The sequence below is a fragment of the Stegostoma tigrinum genome, chromosome 41 (assembly GCF_030684315.1).
Source record: "Stegostoma tigrinum isolate sSteTig4 chromosome 41, sSteTig4.hap1, whole genome shotgun sequence".
Lineage (NCBI taxonomy): Eukaryota > Metazoa > Chordata > Chondrichthyes > Orectolobiformes > Stegostomatidae > Stegostoma > Stegostoma tigrinum.
In genome coordinates this window covers 17673401-17691865 of record NC_081394.1, presented here as the reverse complement: position 1 = coordinate 17691865, position 18465 = coordinate 17673401, and positions in this window count along the sequence as shown.

Genomic DNA, 18465 nt, shown 5'->3' with positions numbered 1-18465 from the left:
TTCCCTAGGGGCATAACAGAAAGACAGGAACTTGAAAAAATCCTGAAATTTTTCTCCAATTTCAATCTCAGGGGGACCATCCATTCATCAAAATCCATAACCAAAGTGAAAAGTAATTTGATTCACTTTAAATCAACTATAACACTAATTTCCAAAACTTGGAAAATTCAATGTCCTGTTTTTCGAAGATGTCTGCATGTTCCATGTAAAATCATGTATTTTCCACTGCCTACCAGGCTAATCATTCGCACACTATGATCTCTGACTCACTCTCTCGCCCTCTTTGATTTCTGTAATACCCGCCATCCCTACCCTCAGCGACCTGTGCTCATATGCTCGAGGCTTCTCCAATTTTCTGACGTTCCTGCTAATGCTTTAAGATCCTTGCACTGAATGTCAGCAATTTTTTCCAGAAGCCTCAATGACTACTGCCCAGCGGCTCTTCCATCCATATTTATGACTATGAAGTGTTTTGAGAGGTTGGTCATGGGTCACATCAACTCCAGCCTCCCACATTCCCTTGATCCACTGCAATTCACCTGCTGATGCAGCAGATCCATGGTAGATGCCCTCTCCTTGGCTTCACACACATCTCTGGAAGGTCCAGATAACATGGGCATCTACGTCAAGCTCCTACTTATTGACCACATCTCCACCTTCAACACCCTAATTCCAAACAAACACATCTCCAAGATTGTGAGTAGGATTAATTTCTTATATTTTTATGCCAATTATATGGCTGAATTAAGTAAGTCGATTTAATTTTCAAACAAGTCTAGGTTCCTTTTTATTTTGTCAGAGTCCAAATGTAAATGTATTCACATTAAAATTATTTGTATGTTGAAGCCATTCATCTAAGTTCTTATGACACTTACAAAACATGATGTAGCAAAGACATCCAACGTGCTGTCTCTATGATAACAAGGGGTCGAGCTGAATGAGCACAGCAGGCCGAGCAGCATCAGAGGAGTCGGAAAGCTGACGTTTTTGGTCTAGATCTTTCGTCAGAAAATGGACGCTAAAGAATCTGAGATAACAGGTGTCAAGCTGGATGATGCTGCTTGGGGGCTTGTTGTGTTCATCCAGCTCTACACTTTGTTATCTCAGATTCCCCAGCATTGGCAGTTCCCGCTAACTATGTGGGCGCTCCAGTTTCCTCCCACAGACCAAAGATGTGCAGGCTAGGTGGATTGGCCATGCGAACTTGCCCGTAGTGTTCAGGGGTGTGTGGGTTCGAGGGGGATGGGTCTGGCTGGGATGCTTCAACGGGCGGTGTGGACTTACTGGGCTGAAGGGCCTGTTTCCACACTGTAGGTAATCTCATCTCTGAGCATGTGCCTCTGTCTCAGTTCTATCACGATCGCATTGAGACTTACCCTTCGTATTGGCCCTCTAATAATGGGGCACTTCCTCAAGACTGACCATACAGAATTGAGTCGCTGCCTCAGCATTGACCGCTTGACAACGAGCCACTGGTTCTGAATAGAGCTGCAATACCTCAGTCCTGACCCTCCATTCACGGGGCATGCCTTGAATTCTGACACCTGCATAATGAGGCACTGCCTCTGACAGCAATGCACTCCCTCAGTTCTGACCCACTCAGCACTGAAGATCTAACAGTGCTTCAATATATCAGTGTTGATCCTATGAGAATGAGGCAGGCAGTCAGTGCTGAGCCTCTGATAGAGCTGCATAAAGCTCATTCCTGATGATTTAAACACATGCATACCCTCAATTCTGACACTGAGGCACTGCCTCAGAATGGACCATCTGACAATGATGCAATACCTCAGTTCTGACCCTCTGACAGTTCTGCAATACCTCAATCCGCACCCTTCAATCAGGAGGCACTCCCTCAATTATGAGCCCTTTGTGGGTTCGTTCTGTGGCAATACCTCATTGCTGCAGTGTCAGTGCTGACAGCGGGCCTTTTTATTCACTCATCAGTACCTAAGGCACTGGCTAATTGTCAGCAGCTCAGTTCTGAGGCAACGTCTCTTTGACAGAGTGTCAGCACCAAGGCAGACCCTCACTGTAATGGTGTCAGAATTAAAAGATTGTCATTTAGAGGGTCTAAGAAGTGGTGTTTCAGATCAGTCAGAGGGTCTATACTGAGGCATTTCAGATCAGTCAGAGGGTGCCTCATTTTAATGCAGTAAGACTTGACAGAATGCCTCATTGTCAGAGGGTCAGAACCAAGTCAGTGCCTCATTATCAGACACAGTCCAAAGAGAGGGCCTTGACGTCAGTAGCTCTGTTATAAGGTGATACCTCATTGAAGGATCATTCTTGAGTGTGTGCCGCATTGTTCGTGGGTCAGTACGGAAGGAGTGCCTCAAAACTGGGGAGAGCCGCGTAATTAGAGATTTGGTGCTGAGGTCAGTGCCTCATTGTGACAGGGTTAGTTCTGAGGCAGGCTCACATTGCTAGAGGGTTCGTTCTGAGTGAGTATATTAGTTGCACACAGTAAATACTGAGTCAGTACTTCAATGCATTGGGTTCAGAGTTGATGGAGTACAGCATAATCAGAAGTTCAGTCCTGAACGATTGCAGCTCTGTCAGAGGGTCAGAACTGAGGGGGCAGTGCTTTACTGTCAGTGGATCAGTTCTGACACAGTACCTCATTGCTGGAGGGTCAGATCTGAATGAGGACCACATTGTCAGAAGGTCAGTACTCAGTCAGTGCCTCAAACAGAGAGTACCCATGCAAATAAGCAGTAAAAACACCCATGTAAATTAAATCTTAAAACACAGAGGCTCCTGCAAACAAACGCTAAAACAGAGAGCCTCCTGGAAATAAACCCAAAAACACAGAATGCTCTGCAAATAAACTCAAAAACACAGATGGCACTGTAAATAAACCATAAGACACGGAGCTCATTGTTTCAGGGTTTTTTTTAAACAAAGACCCAACCGTAACAAAATCATGAAATGAAAATCCTCCTGTAAATAAATGCTAAAACCTAGAGCTCACTGGAAATAAATCCTAAACTACACTGCTCACTGTAAATAAACCAGAGAGCCTTCTGAAAATAAACCTTAGAATACAGCCTTTTCATGTAAACCTTAAATCACAGAGCTCTTTGTAAATAACCCTAAAACACAGGCCTCATTGTAAATAAACCCGAAAACAGAGAACTCCCCCCCGCCAGTGTATAAGCACTGCAACACAGAGCCCCCTGTATAGAAGCCATAAAGCACAGATCTACCCTGTAAATTAAGTCAAAAACATACAGGACACTGTAAAACACAGAGCCCTACAAGTGTACACTCAAACACACAGACCCCTTTAAAATGAACTCTAACACACATCCCCCAGGAAGTAGAGAGGAAAAGACACGGCTGAATAAAGCCGAAAACAGAGCGCACCTCTTCATGCACCCGAATACTGAGCCGACCTGTTAACTATCTGTAAGACAGGGCCCTTCACAAATAAACCCTAAAAGACAGAGCTCGCGATAAATAAAGAGCGCCCTGTAAATAAACCCTAAAACACTGAGTAAAAACCCAAAAAAACTGCGGATGTTGGAAATCAGAAAACGAATACAAAGTTGCTGCAAAAGCTCAGCAGGTCTGGCAGCATTTGTCAGTTGAAAAACGGAGCTAACCGGTTCCGGTTCGGTGACCCTTCCACAGAACCTCCCTCAGTTCTGCTGGGCTTTTCCAGAAACTTTGTTTTTGTTCCTAATTTGCAGCATCCGCAGTTATTTCAGTTTTCAATTCACCAGGCAGTCAGTAACATCAAATGGTTGTGTATCACATATTTACCAGTCAGACTCAAACACGCCAAACTCGTTCGCTCACGTGGTCTGAGAGAACAAGGTGTCGAGCCGGATGAACACAGCAGGCCAAGCAGCAGGAAAGCTGACGGTTCGGGCCTAGACCCTTCTTCAGAAAAGTGGTCACTTGTTAATCTTGTAACCTTTGCCCCTGAATATCCTGTGGTCCTCCCTGTTTACTCATATCGGTTAGCACTTAACAAGGCTTCCGGAGGCTGGCTGGTGTGCCTTTAGTGATACAGGGCCAATCGCCTTCAAATATCCTTTTGTGTGGTTTTTCTGTGACATTATATCATAAGCCTCTTTACTGTTGTACTAAAGGTCCTCTTTACCGAAGTACCCACAGCGCTCCATGTGACCACTATCGCGCTCTCATTCATTCATAACTTTACTGACCACTCACTAGGGTCCTCTGTTTACTGTAACGCATTTCATTCATTCATTCATAAAATTGCGATCTTGCCATACTTTTCACTAATAAAGGGAGACTATAAATTAAAATGTTCCTTCCACGCATTACTGCCTTTTCACAGTTTGAACTCGTGTTGCTGACAGTGTCCAAACCTGTGTCGACATCAGTGTCAATCCCTGACTATGTGTTAATTTTCTAATCTATTCAGAACAATATCTTCCCATCCATCGTGTCACCCGAAACTATGAATAATTATAACATTAATCAGCCCTCAACAAACGTCTCCCAGGACTTGAATTGCTGGCGGGACATCAAACAAGTTTCTGCTTTACCACGTCTCTGTTAGATACATATTGAATAGGGCCCGCGATCGCTTTCAGAAAGTTCCTACTCTCTCTCAAAACAGCTCTTCCGTGAAATTGAGCGAGAAGAATGAGAAGGTCGGCAATAGTGAAATCTCAAGTCCCGGCCGCGGTAATCAGGCCACTGACCTTTCTGCTGTCATCAACTGATTGTCAGCCCAATCAAATCGCATCGGGTTGATAATCTTTCTGGTGTCGTCTAATTTTAAAAAAATAAAAAGGATCCACACCAGTCATTGCCCTATTTCAAATACCTCAGTCCAGTCCCTGTAATAGCCCTCAATCCTGACCCGATTGGCCGTCAGACAACACTGCACGTCTACGGTACTGACCCTCTGACCATGAGGTACTCTCACAATGAGATGTTATTGTATAACATCCCATTGATTTCGATACTTCTACAAATTAAAGTCTTTTATCTGCCTACGCACAGGGATGCAGGCACTGCCCTGAAGCTTCCTGCCCAGCTAGGAATTCAGTGTAAAACTTTTGTAACTCTTTGTCTTCCCACACATCAGTATGCAGACACTGTCTTAAGCTTCCTGACTGAATACAATTAGAATTAAACTGTGTCAAATAGGGTTCGTTGGGGAACATTCGTAAAGGTGTGAAACTTCTAAAGCATGCAATTTCTGTCGCTGACAAAGGGGCCAGGGCACTGAATTTGTGATTTCAAGTTACCAGTGTGTCTGGCGAGAACAATCTGTCCGGATAACAACTTGAAATCGCCTCATGCCATCAGCAGCCACTTCACGAGCAATCGATACTATATCCTGTGAAAATGGGAACTGCAGATGCTGGAGAATCCAAGATAATAAAATGCGAACCTGGACGAACACAGCAGCATCCTGAGATGTGCTGTGTTCATCCAGCCTCACATTTTATTATCTTCGGGACTATATCCTGGTCTTTTATGTTCTTGATATAATAATTGTTCGGTATCCTGTCTTTGTCTGTTGTAGTAATTGTTTTATGTATAATGTCATTGTAAAATGTGTAATTATTTTATGTATCATGTATTTTGTAAAGTATGAAGAGCGGGGACTGTCCGCTGCTCGGGGAGAATTACCTGCGAGACTCTGCGCTCTGTGCCGGGTTAAGCACTGTGATTCTTCACAGCTTGTACTTGCTTGGTAATAAAAGGATTCGTGTTTTCCTAAACAGGTCAGTGTCTTGTTATTGCAACAAATCCGTGAGGGTCTCCGAAAACGAACATGACAACAGTACTGATTCGCTGACAGTGAGGTCCTCCATCAGTCCTGACCCTCTGACAATGAAGTGCTCCCTCAGTACTGACCCTCTGACAGTGAGGTTCTCCCTCAGTACTGACCCTCTGACAGTGAGGTACTCCCTCAGTACTGACCCTCTGACAGTGAGGTTCTCCCTCAGTAGTGACCCTCTGACAGTGAGGTTCTCCCTCAGTACTGATTCTCTGACAGTGAGGTACTGCCTCGGTACTGACCCTCTGACAGTGAGGTACTCCCTCAGTAGTGACCCTCTAACAGTGAGGAACTCCCTCAATGCCGACCCTCTGACAGTGAGGTACTCCCACAGTACTGATTCTCTGACAGTGAGGTTCTCCCTCAGTACTGACCCTCTGACAGTGAGGTTCTCCCTCAGTAGTGACCCTCTGACAGTGAGGTTCTCGCTCAGTACTGACCCTCTGACGGTGAGGTACTCCCTCAGTACTGATTGTCTGACAGTGAGGAACTCCCTCAATGCTGACCCTCTGACAGTGAGGTACTCCCACAGTACTGATTCTCTGACAGTGAGGTACTCCCTCAGTAGTGACCCTCTGACAGTGAGGTACTCCCTCGGTACTGATTCTCTGACAGTGAGGTTCTCGCTCAGTACTGACCGTCTGACAGTGACGTACTCCCTCAGTACTGATTCTCTGACAGTGAGGTACCCCCTCAGTACTGACCCTCTGACAGTGAGGTGCTCTCTCACTCCAGTACTCTCACAGTGCTGCAATAACCATCATCCAATGGTACTCCCTCAAATCTGACTCTTTGACAAAGAGACCCTGCCTCAGAACTGACTTGCTGACTGAGGTACTAACTCAATCCGACTAATTCGCAGTGCTGCAGTGGGAGCTGTGTTTTTTCATGTTGATTTACAGTGGGCCTTCTGTTTTAGGCTTTATTAACTGGAGGTCCTGTGTTTTGGGGTTTGTTTGCAGTCGCCTCTGCGAGTTTATTTGCAGGATGCTTAGTTTAAGGGAGGATTTGCTGGGGGCACTGTGTTTCAGGATTTATTTACTTGGAGCTCTATGTTTTACACTTTATTTACAGGGACTCTGGCTTTTATGGTTTCTTTTTCATTTTATTTCCTGAATGACCCTTCTTAGGATTTATTTAAAGGGGTGTCTGTGCTTGAGAGCATATTTACAGGGTTAACAAGCTGGATAAACACAGCAGGCCAAGCAGCAGCAAAGGAGCAGGAACGCTGGCGTTTTGGGCGAGACCCTTCTTCAGAAATGGTAGGGGGAGGGGGATCTGAAATAAATAGGGAGAGAGGGGGAGGCAGACAGAAAGTGGATAGAGGAGACAGACAAGCCAAAGAGGTAGGGATGGAGCCAGTAAAGGTGAATGTAGGTGGGAGTTAGGGAGGAGATAGGTCAGTCCAGGGAGGATGGACAGGCCAAGGGGGCAGGATGAGGTTAGTAGGTAGGAGACGGGGCTGGGTTTTGAGGTGGGAGGAATGACAGGTTAGGGACCCTGTACCCCAATGGTGTCAATGTGGACTTGACAAACTTCAAAATCTCCCCTCCCCTGACCGCATTCCAAAACCAGCCCAGCTGGTCCCTGCCTCCCTAACCTGTCCTTCCTCCCACCTATCCCGTCCTCCCACTTAATTTCTCCTCTATCCGTCTTCTATCGCCCTCTCCTCTCTCCCCATTTATTTCACAACCCCCTTCCCCTCCCCCATTTCTGAAGAAGGGTCTCGGCCCGAAACGTCAGCTTTTCTGCTCCTCTGGTGCTGCTTTTCCTGCTGCGTTCATCCAGCTCTTCACCTTGTGACCACAGTCACAATGATCTTTAATTGTAAACTAATCTGTCATATAATTTGATCTGTTAAGGTTACAATGGTTCCCGTGCCTCCTATGGAATACACAGATGCTCTCCCTCAGCTCTGTCTCTGGGAATGCAAAGCTGCTTTCTTCCACGCTATCCTCAGAGATAACACCAGCTTTAAACCTAAGCCTAGCCTCAGCCCTAATGTTCACACTTGCATAAACATGAAACCTAGCCTCAGCCCTAAATCTTATTTACTGGGGGCTGTGCGTTTATGGTTATGTACTTTATGTACTTGAGCTCTGTGCTTTAGGTTTTATGTAATGTGGGTTCTGTGTTTAATAAGAACCAAAAGAACTGTGGATGCTGTAAATCAGGAACAAAAACAAAGTTGCTGGAAAAGCTCAGCAGGTCTGGCAGCATCTGTGGAGGAGAAAAACGAGTTCACTTTTCAGGTCCAGCAACCCTTCCTCAGAATGGATGGGTACCCAGGCTCGAAAAGTTAACTCATTTTTCTCCTCCACAGATGCTGCCAGACCTGCTGAGCTTTTCCAGCAACTTTGTTTCTGTGTTTAATAGTTTATTTACAGAAGGTTCTGTGTTCTAGGTTTTATTTACAGGAGGTTCTGTGTTTTCGGACTTTTTACAAGAGACTCTGTGTTTTTGGAAAATTTACGAGCGGCTCTTTGTTCTGAGTTTCTTTTTGACAGTGATCTCCGTGTTTTAGGGAATATTTACGGTGAGCTCTGATTTAGAGCTTGTTTACAGAGGGCACTGTGTTTTAGGGTTTATTTACAGCTAGCTTTGTGTTAGGGTTTATTTACAGGGAGCTCTCTGATTGAGGGTTTGTCGGTAGTGAGATCTGTGTTTAGGGTTTATTTACAGTGAGATCTGTGTTTTTAGAGTTTATTCACAGGGTTTTCTCTATTTCATGGTTTATTTACAGGGTTTTCTGTGTTTTTGGGTTTGTTTACAGTGACCTGTGTTTTAGGGTTTATTTACAGTGAACTCAGCGTTACAGGGTTTATCTTCAGGGCCCTCTCTTTTTTGGGCTGATTAACACGGTACTCTGTGATTTAGGGCATATTTACTGGAAACTCTTGTGTTTTAGGGTGTACATAGATATTAGAGGGTCAGTATGGAGGGAGTGCCAGGCATCAGCCCTCACCCTAACCTCAGCCCAAACCCTAACCTTCGCCATCGGCCTAACCCTAACCAGAACAGGAAAGAGCCTAAGGAGCCAAATTGTGGGTACGCACCCTTAAATGGAAGGAGAGGGGCACCTTCTTCCCCCTCTCCCCCAACCCGACCTACACCCCCACACCCACACCCTATCCCATCCCCCATCCCAAAACCCTATTCACACTCCCCCTCTACTTTTTATTCTAAAGAGGAATCCAAAATTAGCGGTGTACACCCATAATCCCTATTTCTGCTGGGGTGCTAGATAACCCCCAGATTAGGGTTGCGCCAAAATAAATGCAGCCTCTGGCACCCTCTCGCCGTGCCCCCCCCACCCCGCAACCTGACCTTTATGATAAGGGGATGGGTGCCTTCCGCCTTTAAAGGGTTGGTTTGTAGGGAGGGCGGAGATGGGGAACCGATGCTGCCTTTCGGGGACCGAGCCGGCAGATCGCAGCAAAGATGAGCACCACCACGGGCGGGCCGCCAGGGGGCTGCAGTCACAAGAAACATCGCATGGGCCCAAGCTATGCCTGCCTTTTTGTGGGTTGCATGGAACAGTCCCTCTTCCGTAGCGACACTGGCCCGAAACCCACCTCTTCCTCCATAACATTAACGACTGTATCGGCGCCGCCTCGTGCTCCCACCAGGAGCTCGAACATTTCATCCACTTCACCAACACCTTCCACTCCAACCATAAGTTCACCTGGACTATTTCTAATACCTGTTCACCTGGACTGTTTCTAATACCTGTCTCACCTTCCTGGACCTCTCTGTTTCCATCTCCGGCATCCACCTAGAAACTGATATCTATTTCACCGACTCCCACAGCTACCTAGAATACATCTCCTCCCACCCACCTTCCTGCAAAAATAACACCCCCTGTTCTCAATTCCTTCACCTCCACCACACCTGCTCCCAGGATGAGGCATTCCACTCCAATACATCTCAGGTTTCCTCATATTTCAAGGACCGCAAATCCTCCCCCCGACCCCCACAGTGGTCGAGAACGCCCTTGACCGCGTCTCCCACATTTCCCGTAATTCGTGCCCCCTCTCCGCAATAACAACCAAAACACAATCCCCCTCATCCTCACGTACCACGCCACCAACCTCTGGATCTAACGTATCATCCTCCAACCATCATCTGCAATCCGACTCCACCAAAGACATATCTCCCTCCCCACCCTTATCTGCTTTCTGTAGGGACCACTGTCTCTGTGACTGCCTTGTCTGCTCCGCACTCCCCTCCAGCCCCAATATACCTGGCACATTGTTCCCTGCAACTGCAAGAAGTGCTACACCTGCCCCTACACCACTCCCCTCACTCCCCATCCCAGGCCCTAAGAACACTTTCCACCTCAAGCAGATGTTCACTTGCATATCTGCCAATGTGGTATACTGCATCCACTGCTCGCATTGTGGCATCCTCTACATTGGGGAAACCAAGTGGAGGCTTGGGGACCGCTTTGCAGAATACCTACACTTAGTTCGCACTGAACAACTGCGCCTCCCAGTCGCGAACTGTTTCAACACCCCCTCCCATTCCTCAGACGACATGTCCATCTTGAGCCTCCTGCAGTGCCACAACGATGTCACCCGAAGGTTGCAGGAACAGCATCTCATATTCCGCTTGGGAACCCTGCGGCCCAATGGTGTCAATGTGGGCTTCATAAGCTTCAAAATCTCTCCTCCCCCACCGCATCCCAAAACCAGCCCAGCTCGCCCTTGCCTCCCTACCCTTGTCCTTCCTTCTACCTCAAGCCCAACCTCCGTATAGTAAAGAGGCTTGCACCAGTAATTATTTACCAAAATTCACTGGAATCTGGGCTGGTTCCCGCAGATTGTAAACTTCCTTTTTAAACAGTGGTGTCACACCTTACAAATTCTGCTCTATCTTGACCCCTCTCTGAGTGAATCCCAGTCAATGTTGCGAAAATTACAATCTTCCATCACCATCACCTGTTTCTCCGACACCTTTCCATTATCTGTTTAGATATTTGTACCTCTATCTCACGCTCACTGATGGGAGGCCTGTAGTACAGCCCCAACATTGTCACTGCATCCTTCCTATTTCTGAGTTCTACCCATGTTGCCTGAATGCTTGAGCCCTCCATGGGCCCCTCTTCAGTACAGCTGTGATATCGTCTGTGACCAGTATTGCAACTGACATTAAAACGTAGACAGTAGATCACTGGAAAAGGAGGCTGAAGAACCAGTATGAGGAATGAAAAAATGGAAGAGGAACTGAACCGGTATTTTGTATCAGTCTTCATGCTGAGAAAATGCTGCACTGTCAGAGACAGCTCCCCGCTGTATTACCAGATGTTCCGTACTAAAGGCGTGCTGCACAGGGAGTGGGTCCACCTTTTGCTGACTCCCCCTCGGTGCTGACCCCATTGAGTGCTGATCTCCCCAGGGCTGATCCACTACAGTGTAGCACTCCCTCAGTGCTGACCCCCCCTCAGCTCAGCACTCCCTTAATGCAGACTCTCCTCTGTGTCGCGCTCCCTCAGCGCAGAGCCCCAGTCAGTGCTGAGCTCCATTTGGTGCTGACCCCATCAAGTGTTGATCTCTCCAAAGCTGACCCATGACAGAGCAGCACACCCTCGGTGCTGACCCACCACTGAGCATTGACCCCCACTTAGTGCAGCTCTCTCTCAGTGCTGATTCTCCTCTGTGTGGCACTCCCTCAGTGCAGCTCTCCCTCAGTGTTGACAACCCTTCAGTGCTAACACCGTCACTGCCTCAGTGCAGAATTCTCTCAGTGCTGACCCCCTTCAGTTCAGCTCTCCCTCAATACGGACTCTCCTCTGCATGGCACTCCCTCAGTGCAGCACTCGTTTAGCGTTGACCGCCTTCAGTTCAGCACTCCCTCAGAGCAGACTCTCCTCCGTGTGGCACTCCCTCAGTGCTAACCCCCATTTGTGCAGCATATCCTCAATACTGACACCCCCCTCAGTGCAGCACTCTCCCAGTGCTGACCCCCTTCAGTGCAGTACTCCCTCAGTGTGGACTCCCACTCAGTGCTGGCACCCACTTCGTGCTGACACCCCTCAGTGCAGCACTCCTTCAGTGCCAATCACCTCAGTGCCGCACTCCCTCTATACTGACCCTCTGGTGGTTCAGAACTACTGTCATACCGACCCTTCAACAAGATAATTTGAGAGAGATGTGCTCCCGTCAAATTACCCCTCTGATTCTGGAGCATTTCCTTCATATTGACCCTCTGATATGAAGCTCTCCCTTAATACAGACCCTCTGACAGGGCGGCTCTCTTTCAGTACAGGCCTTCTCACAGGGCAGTACCCTCTCATCATGAACCCACTGGCAGTGAAGCTCACTCTTAATGTTGACCCTCTGACACGGTCGTTCTTAAATTGAGCTCATGTGTTTTCGGGTAGAGTTAGGCCTCAGTCTGAGGAAGAGAGTCCGCGTCAGCGTATCAGGCCTGGGGGAGCACGTCGCTGTGAGCAGGTCAGGACAGAGGGAGCGCTTCGCTGTCAGCGATTCAGGATTGAGGGAGCGTGTCACTGTCAGCAGATGTGGACTGAGGGAACGGGTCGCACAAAGCGAATCAGGACTGAGGGAGCACGTCACTGTCAGCGGGGTCAGGACTGAGGGAGAGAGTTGCTGTCAGCGGGTCAGGACAGAGGGAGCACATTGCTGTTGACAAGTCAGGAGAGAGGGAGCGCGTCACTGTCAGTGGGTCTGGACTGAGGGAGCGCTTCGCTGTCAATGGTTCAGGACTGAGGGAGTGCTTCGATGTCTGCGGGTCAGGACTGAGGAAGAGCGTCGGTGTCTGCGGGTCACGAATGAGGGGGCGCGCTGCTGTCAACATGTCAGGACTGATGTAGTGTATCGCCGTCAACGGGTCAGGACTGAGGGAGAAAGTCACTGTCCACTATCAGGACTGAGGGAAAGAGCTACTGTCAGCAGGTCAGGACTGATGCAACGCGTCGCTGTCGACTGGTCAGGACAGAGGGAGCGCGTCAGTGTCAGCGGGTCAGGAATGAGGGAGCACTTCGCTGTCAGCAGATCAGGACTGAGGGAGCGTGTTTCTGTCAAGGGGTCAGGGCTGAGGGAACGCTTTGCTGTCAACGTTTCAGTACAGATGGAGCGCATCATTGTCAGCAGGTCAGGAACGAGGGAGCACGTCACTGTAAGCGAATCAGGACTGAGGGAGCGCATAACTATCAGTGAGTCAGGAGTGAGGGAGTGCATCATCAGCAATGGATCAGGACTGAGGGAGCGGGTCAGCGGGCCAGGACTGAGGGAGAGTGTCGCTGCCAACGGTGCAGGACTCATGTCGCGCCTGGCTGTCATCGGGTCAGGGCTGAGGTTTCGGCTCCCAGTCCGCACGTCAGGAAGTAGAGAGCGCGTCTCTGTGAGTAGGTCAGGTCTGAGGAAGTGCATCGCTGTCAGTGGCTAAGGGCGGAGAGAGAGCTTCGCTGTCAATGGGTCAGGAGTGAGGGTGCGCGTTGCTGTCAGCGGATCAGGAATGAGGGAGCGTGTCAATGTCAGAGGGTCATGGCTGAGGGAGCGCTTCACTGTCAGCAGAACAGGACTGAGGGAGCACATCGCTATTAGCAAAGCAGGACTGAGGGAACGCGTCACTGTCAACGGGTCAGGCAAGAGGGAGCGCCTTGCTGTCAACGGGTCAAGTCTGATGGAGTGCATCACTGTTAGCGGGTCAGGAACGAGCGAGTCAGGATTGAGGTAGAGCGTCATTGGCAATGGGTCAGGACTGAGGGAGCATTTCACTGACAGTGAATCAGTACTGAGGGAGTGTGTCGCTGTCAGCGGGTCAGGACGGGGGGCGCATCTCAGTCAGCGGATCAGGTCTGAGGGAGCGCGTCAGTGGCAATGGGTCAGGACTGATGGAGCGCGACACTGTCAGTGGTTCAGGAAGGAGGAAGCGCTTCACTGTCAACCGATCAGGACTGAGAGAGAGCGTCACTGTCAGTGGATCAGGACTGAGGGAGCACGTCAATGTCAGCAGGTCAGGATTCAGGGAGCTCGTTACTGTCAGCGTATCAAGACTGAAGTAGAGCTTCGCTGCTGACGAGCCAGGTCTGAGGGAATGCCACACTGGCAGCTGGTAAGGAAACAGGGAGCATGTCGCTGTCAACGGGTCAGGACTGAGGGAGAGAGTCACTGTCCGCTGGTCAGGACTGAGGGAGACAGTCACTGTCAATAAGTCAGGACAGAGGGAACGCGTCACTGCCAGCGGGTAAGGAATGAGGGAGCGCATCACTGTCAGTGAGTAAGGAATGAGGAGCACTTCGCTGTCAGCGGTTCAGGAATGAGGGAGCACATCACTGTCAGTGGGTCAGGGAGTGCGTCATCGACAACGGATCAGGACTGAGGGAGCACTTCAATGTCAGCAGGTCAGGACTGAGGGAGCATGTTGCTCTCAGGGGGTCAGGACAGAGGGAGCGCGTCACTGTCAACGGTGCAGGACTCATGTAGCGCCTGGCTGTCATCGAGTCAGATCTGAGGTTTCGGGTCCCAGTCCGCACGTCAGGAAGTAGCGAGTGCGTGTCTGTGAGTTGGTCAGGTCTGACGAAGTGCATTGCTGTCAGAGGATCAGGGCTGAAGGAGAGCTTCTCTGTCAATGGCTCAGGAGTAAGGGTGCCCGTTGCTGTCAGCGCATCAGGAGTGAGGGTGCGCGTTGCTGTCAGTGGGTCAGGCCAGAGGGAGCAATTGACTTTCAGCAGGAAGCGCATCACGTCAGTGGATCAGGAATGTGGGAACACTTTGCTATCAACTGGTCAGGAATGATGGAGTGTATCACTGTCAGCGGGTCAGGAATCTGGAGAGCGCTTTGCTGTCAACGGTTCAGGTCTGAGGGAGTGCATCACTGTTAGTGAGTCAGGATTGAGGTAGAGCATCATTGGCAACGGGTTAGGACTGAGGGCGCACGTCATTCACAGCGAATCAGTACTGAGGGTGCACAACACTGTCAGCAGATCAGGGCTGAGGGAGCACATCACTGTCAGCAGATCAGGCCTGAGGGAGCGTGTCACTGGCAACAGGTCAGGACTAAGGGAGTGCAGCACTGCCAGTGGATCAGGACTGATGCTGCGCGTCGCTGTCGACAAGTCTGGACTGAGGGAGTGCGTTGCTTTCAGAGGCTCAGGACTGATGTAGCGTTTCACTGTCAACGGGTCAGGACTGAGGGTGCGCGTCGCTGTCAGCATTTCAGGACTGAGGGAGCGCTTCGCTGTAAGTGTGTCCAGCCTGAGGAACTGTGTCACTGTCAGCCGATCATGAATGAGTGAGCGCGTTGCTGTCAAAGGTGCAGGACTGATGGAGTGCTTTGCTGGCAACGGGTGAGGTCTGATGGAGTGCATCACTGTCAGCGGGTCAGGACTGAGGGAGCGCTTTGCTGTCAACGGCTCACGACTGATGGAGCGCATCACTCTCAACAAGTCAGGAATGAGGGAGCACGTCACTGGCAGTGGGTCAGAACTGATGTAGTGCGTTGCTGTCAGAAAGTCAGGACTCAGGGAGCACGTAGATGTCAATGATTCATGACTGGGTTCGATTCCAGTCTCAGGCAACTGTCTGACAAGTATATACCTGTCAGGCAGGGAGGAAGCTGTAGAGCGCGGGAGCGTGGTTTACGAAGGAGGTGGAATCTCTGGTCAAGAGGAAGAAGAAGGCTTATGTTAGGATGAGATATGAAGGTTCATTTAGGGTGCAAATGGAGTTTAATGCAGACAAGTGTGAGGTGATGCACTTCTGCAGGAGTAACCAGAAGGCAAAGTACAGGGCTAATGGTAAAATTCTTGGTAGTGTAGATGAGCAGAGAGATCTCGGTGTCCATGTACACAGATCCTTGAAAGTTGCCACCCAGGTTGACAGGGCTGTTCAGAAGGCATACAGTATTTTAGCTTTTATTAAGAGAGGGATCGAGTCCGGAACAAAGAGATTATGCTGCAGCTGCACAAATCTCTGGTGCAGCCGCACTTGGAGTATTGCGTACAGTTCTGGTCACCGCATTATAAGAAGGATGTGGAAGCTTTGGAAAGGGTGCAGAGGAGATTTACTAGGATGTTGCCTGGTATGGAGGAAAGGTCTTACGAGGAAAGGCTGAGGGACTTGAGGCTGTTTTCATTAGAGAGAAGAAGGTTGAGAGGTGACTTAATTGAGACATATAAAATAATCAGAGGGTTAGATAGGGTGGATAGGGAGACCCTTTTCCCTCGGATGGTGACGGCGAGCACGAGGGGGCATAGCTTTAAATTGAGGAGTGAAACATATAGGACAGATGTCAGACGTGGTTTCTTTACTCAGAGTAGTAAGGGAATGGAACGTTTTGCCTGCAATGGTTGTACTTTCGCCAACTTTCGGTACATTTGCGTCATCATTGGATAAGCATATGGACATACTTGGAATGGTGTAGGTTAGATGGGCTTCAGATCGGTATGACAGGTCAGTACGACATCGAGGGCCGAAGGGCCTGTACTGTGCTGTAATGTTCTATATGTTCTAGTATTAGTGCTAGAGTTAGGGTTAGGTTTACGGTTGGGTCTCAGGCTAGTTTTAGGGTTAGGTTTAAGCTTCGGGTTCGGTTTAGGATTGGGGGAGGGTTAGGGTTAGGGTTATAGTTAGGGTTTGGGCTGAGACTAGGTTTAAGGTCAGAGTTAGGGCTAACATTGGGGCTGAGGCTAGGTTTATGGTTAGGGTTAGGGTTAGGGTTTGGGTTTGGGTTAGGGCTGAGACAAGCATTACCGGTCAGGTTAGAGCTATGTTTAGAGTTAGGGGTTGGTTTAAAGTTAGGTTTGGAACTGAGGTTCAGGCTAGGGATACAGTTAGGGTTGGGGCTGAGGCAAGGGTTAGTGTTAGGGTTAGCGTTGGGCCTGAGGCTAGGGTGAATATTCGTGGAAAGTTTAGGGATGGAGTTGGGGCTGAAGCTAGGGATAGGGTTATGTTTAGATTAGATTAAATTTCGCAGGCCGAAAGGCCTGTTTCCACACTGTGGACTCGTTTGTGAGGATTGGTCGAATGCAGACTGTTCTTCTTGGAGACAAGAAAACTGAGAATAGATCTGACAGAGAGGTTTTCAAAATCATGAGCAGGCTGGATAGAGTAGATAAAGATAAAGTATTCCAGCTCATAAAAGGAACAACAACACAGTATAAGTTTAAAGTGATCGATAAACAAGGCAAGGATGAAAAACTTTTCAACAGTTAGAATATGAAATGCCGTTCCTGGAATGGGCGAGAGACAGATACAATTGAAGCATTCAGCTGGCCATTTAGAGTTATACAGCGTGGAAAAGACCCATCAGTCCAACCCATCCATGCTCACCAGATATCCCAAACTGATCTGGTCCCAAGTGCCAGCATTTGGCTCATATGTCCGTAAACACTTTCTGTTCATGTACCCATTCAGATCCCTTTAAAATGCTGTAATCATATCCACCTCCACCACTTCCTCTGACAGCTCGGTCCATACATGCTCTACCTTCAGTGTCAAAGAAGTGCCCCTCAGGTCCCTTTTAAAATTTTCCCCTCTCACCTTTTTTCTGAACTCATTCATGTAATGACAGTGTTGCTGGCCGGCAGGACATGTATTCCCCATCCTGAATTGCCCAGAGGAAAGAGCCAACACATTGCTCTAGGTTTGGAGCCATAATGTAGGCTAGACCAGGTCATGATGACAGTTTCCATCAATAAAGGACGTTGGTGAACTATGTGGATCGACGACAGTCAACAACGGATTTGTGGTCATCATTAAATTCTTGATTCCAGATATTTTATTCAATTCAAATTCCACCATCTGCCATGCCAGGATTCAACCCTGGGTGACAAGTATGTAATCTGCATCTCTGGATTAACAGACCAGCAGTAATACCACAAGGACATTGCCTGCCCTGCTTGATCTTATTCCCTTCAGTTTTGGGCTCCCTTACTGTGGGAAAAATGCCTTGGCTATTCACCTTATCCATACACCTCATGATTTTATGAACCTCTGTACAGTTACACCTCAGCCTCTGAAGTTCCAGATGAAATGGTACCAACTATTCAGTGTCTCCCTGCAGCTGAAACCCACCAATCACAGCAACAAGCTTGTAAGTCTTCACTGAACACTTTCAAGTTGAACAACATCTCTCCTACATCAGGGAGACCAGAATTGAACAGTGTTCCAGTAGTGGCCTAACCAATGTCCTGCAACATGACATCCCAACTCCTATACACACAGCATTGACCAATGAAGACAAGCAGTCCAAAACACTATCTTCACCACCCTGCCCACCAGTGATTCCACTTTCAAGGAACAATGTACCTTCACCCCTAGGTCCCTTTGTTTGTCACTAGTCCCCATGGCAATAACGGGTAAGGGGAAAATGCAGGAGATTGGCACAAGGTAACAGCTAACAAGTTAAAGTAGACATCATGGGCCCAAATGCCTCCTCCTGTGCTGTAGCATCACTTTGGTCATGACTTGAGATCCTTTATAATGTATTTGTGGGATTTACCTGGAATAATTTTGCTGTTGAACAAGAATCTGGTAGCTAAAGTCAACAGCTAACAACAATAACAATAACACTGATAACAATTATAACCATTTCTGAAGAAGCGTCCTGGCCTGAAAACTTCAAATTTCCCACTCTCTGATACTACCTGGCCTGCTGTGTTCTTCCAGCTCCACACTGTTATCTCTGACTCCACCATCTGTAGTTCTCACTATCTCTTAGAGTCA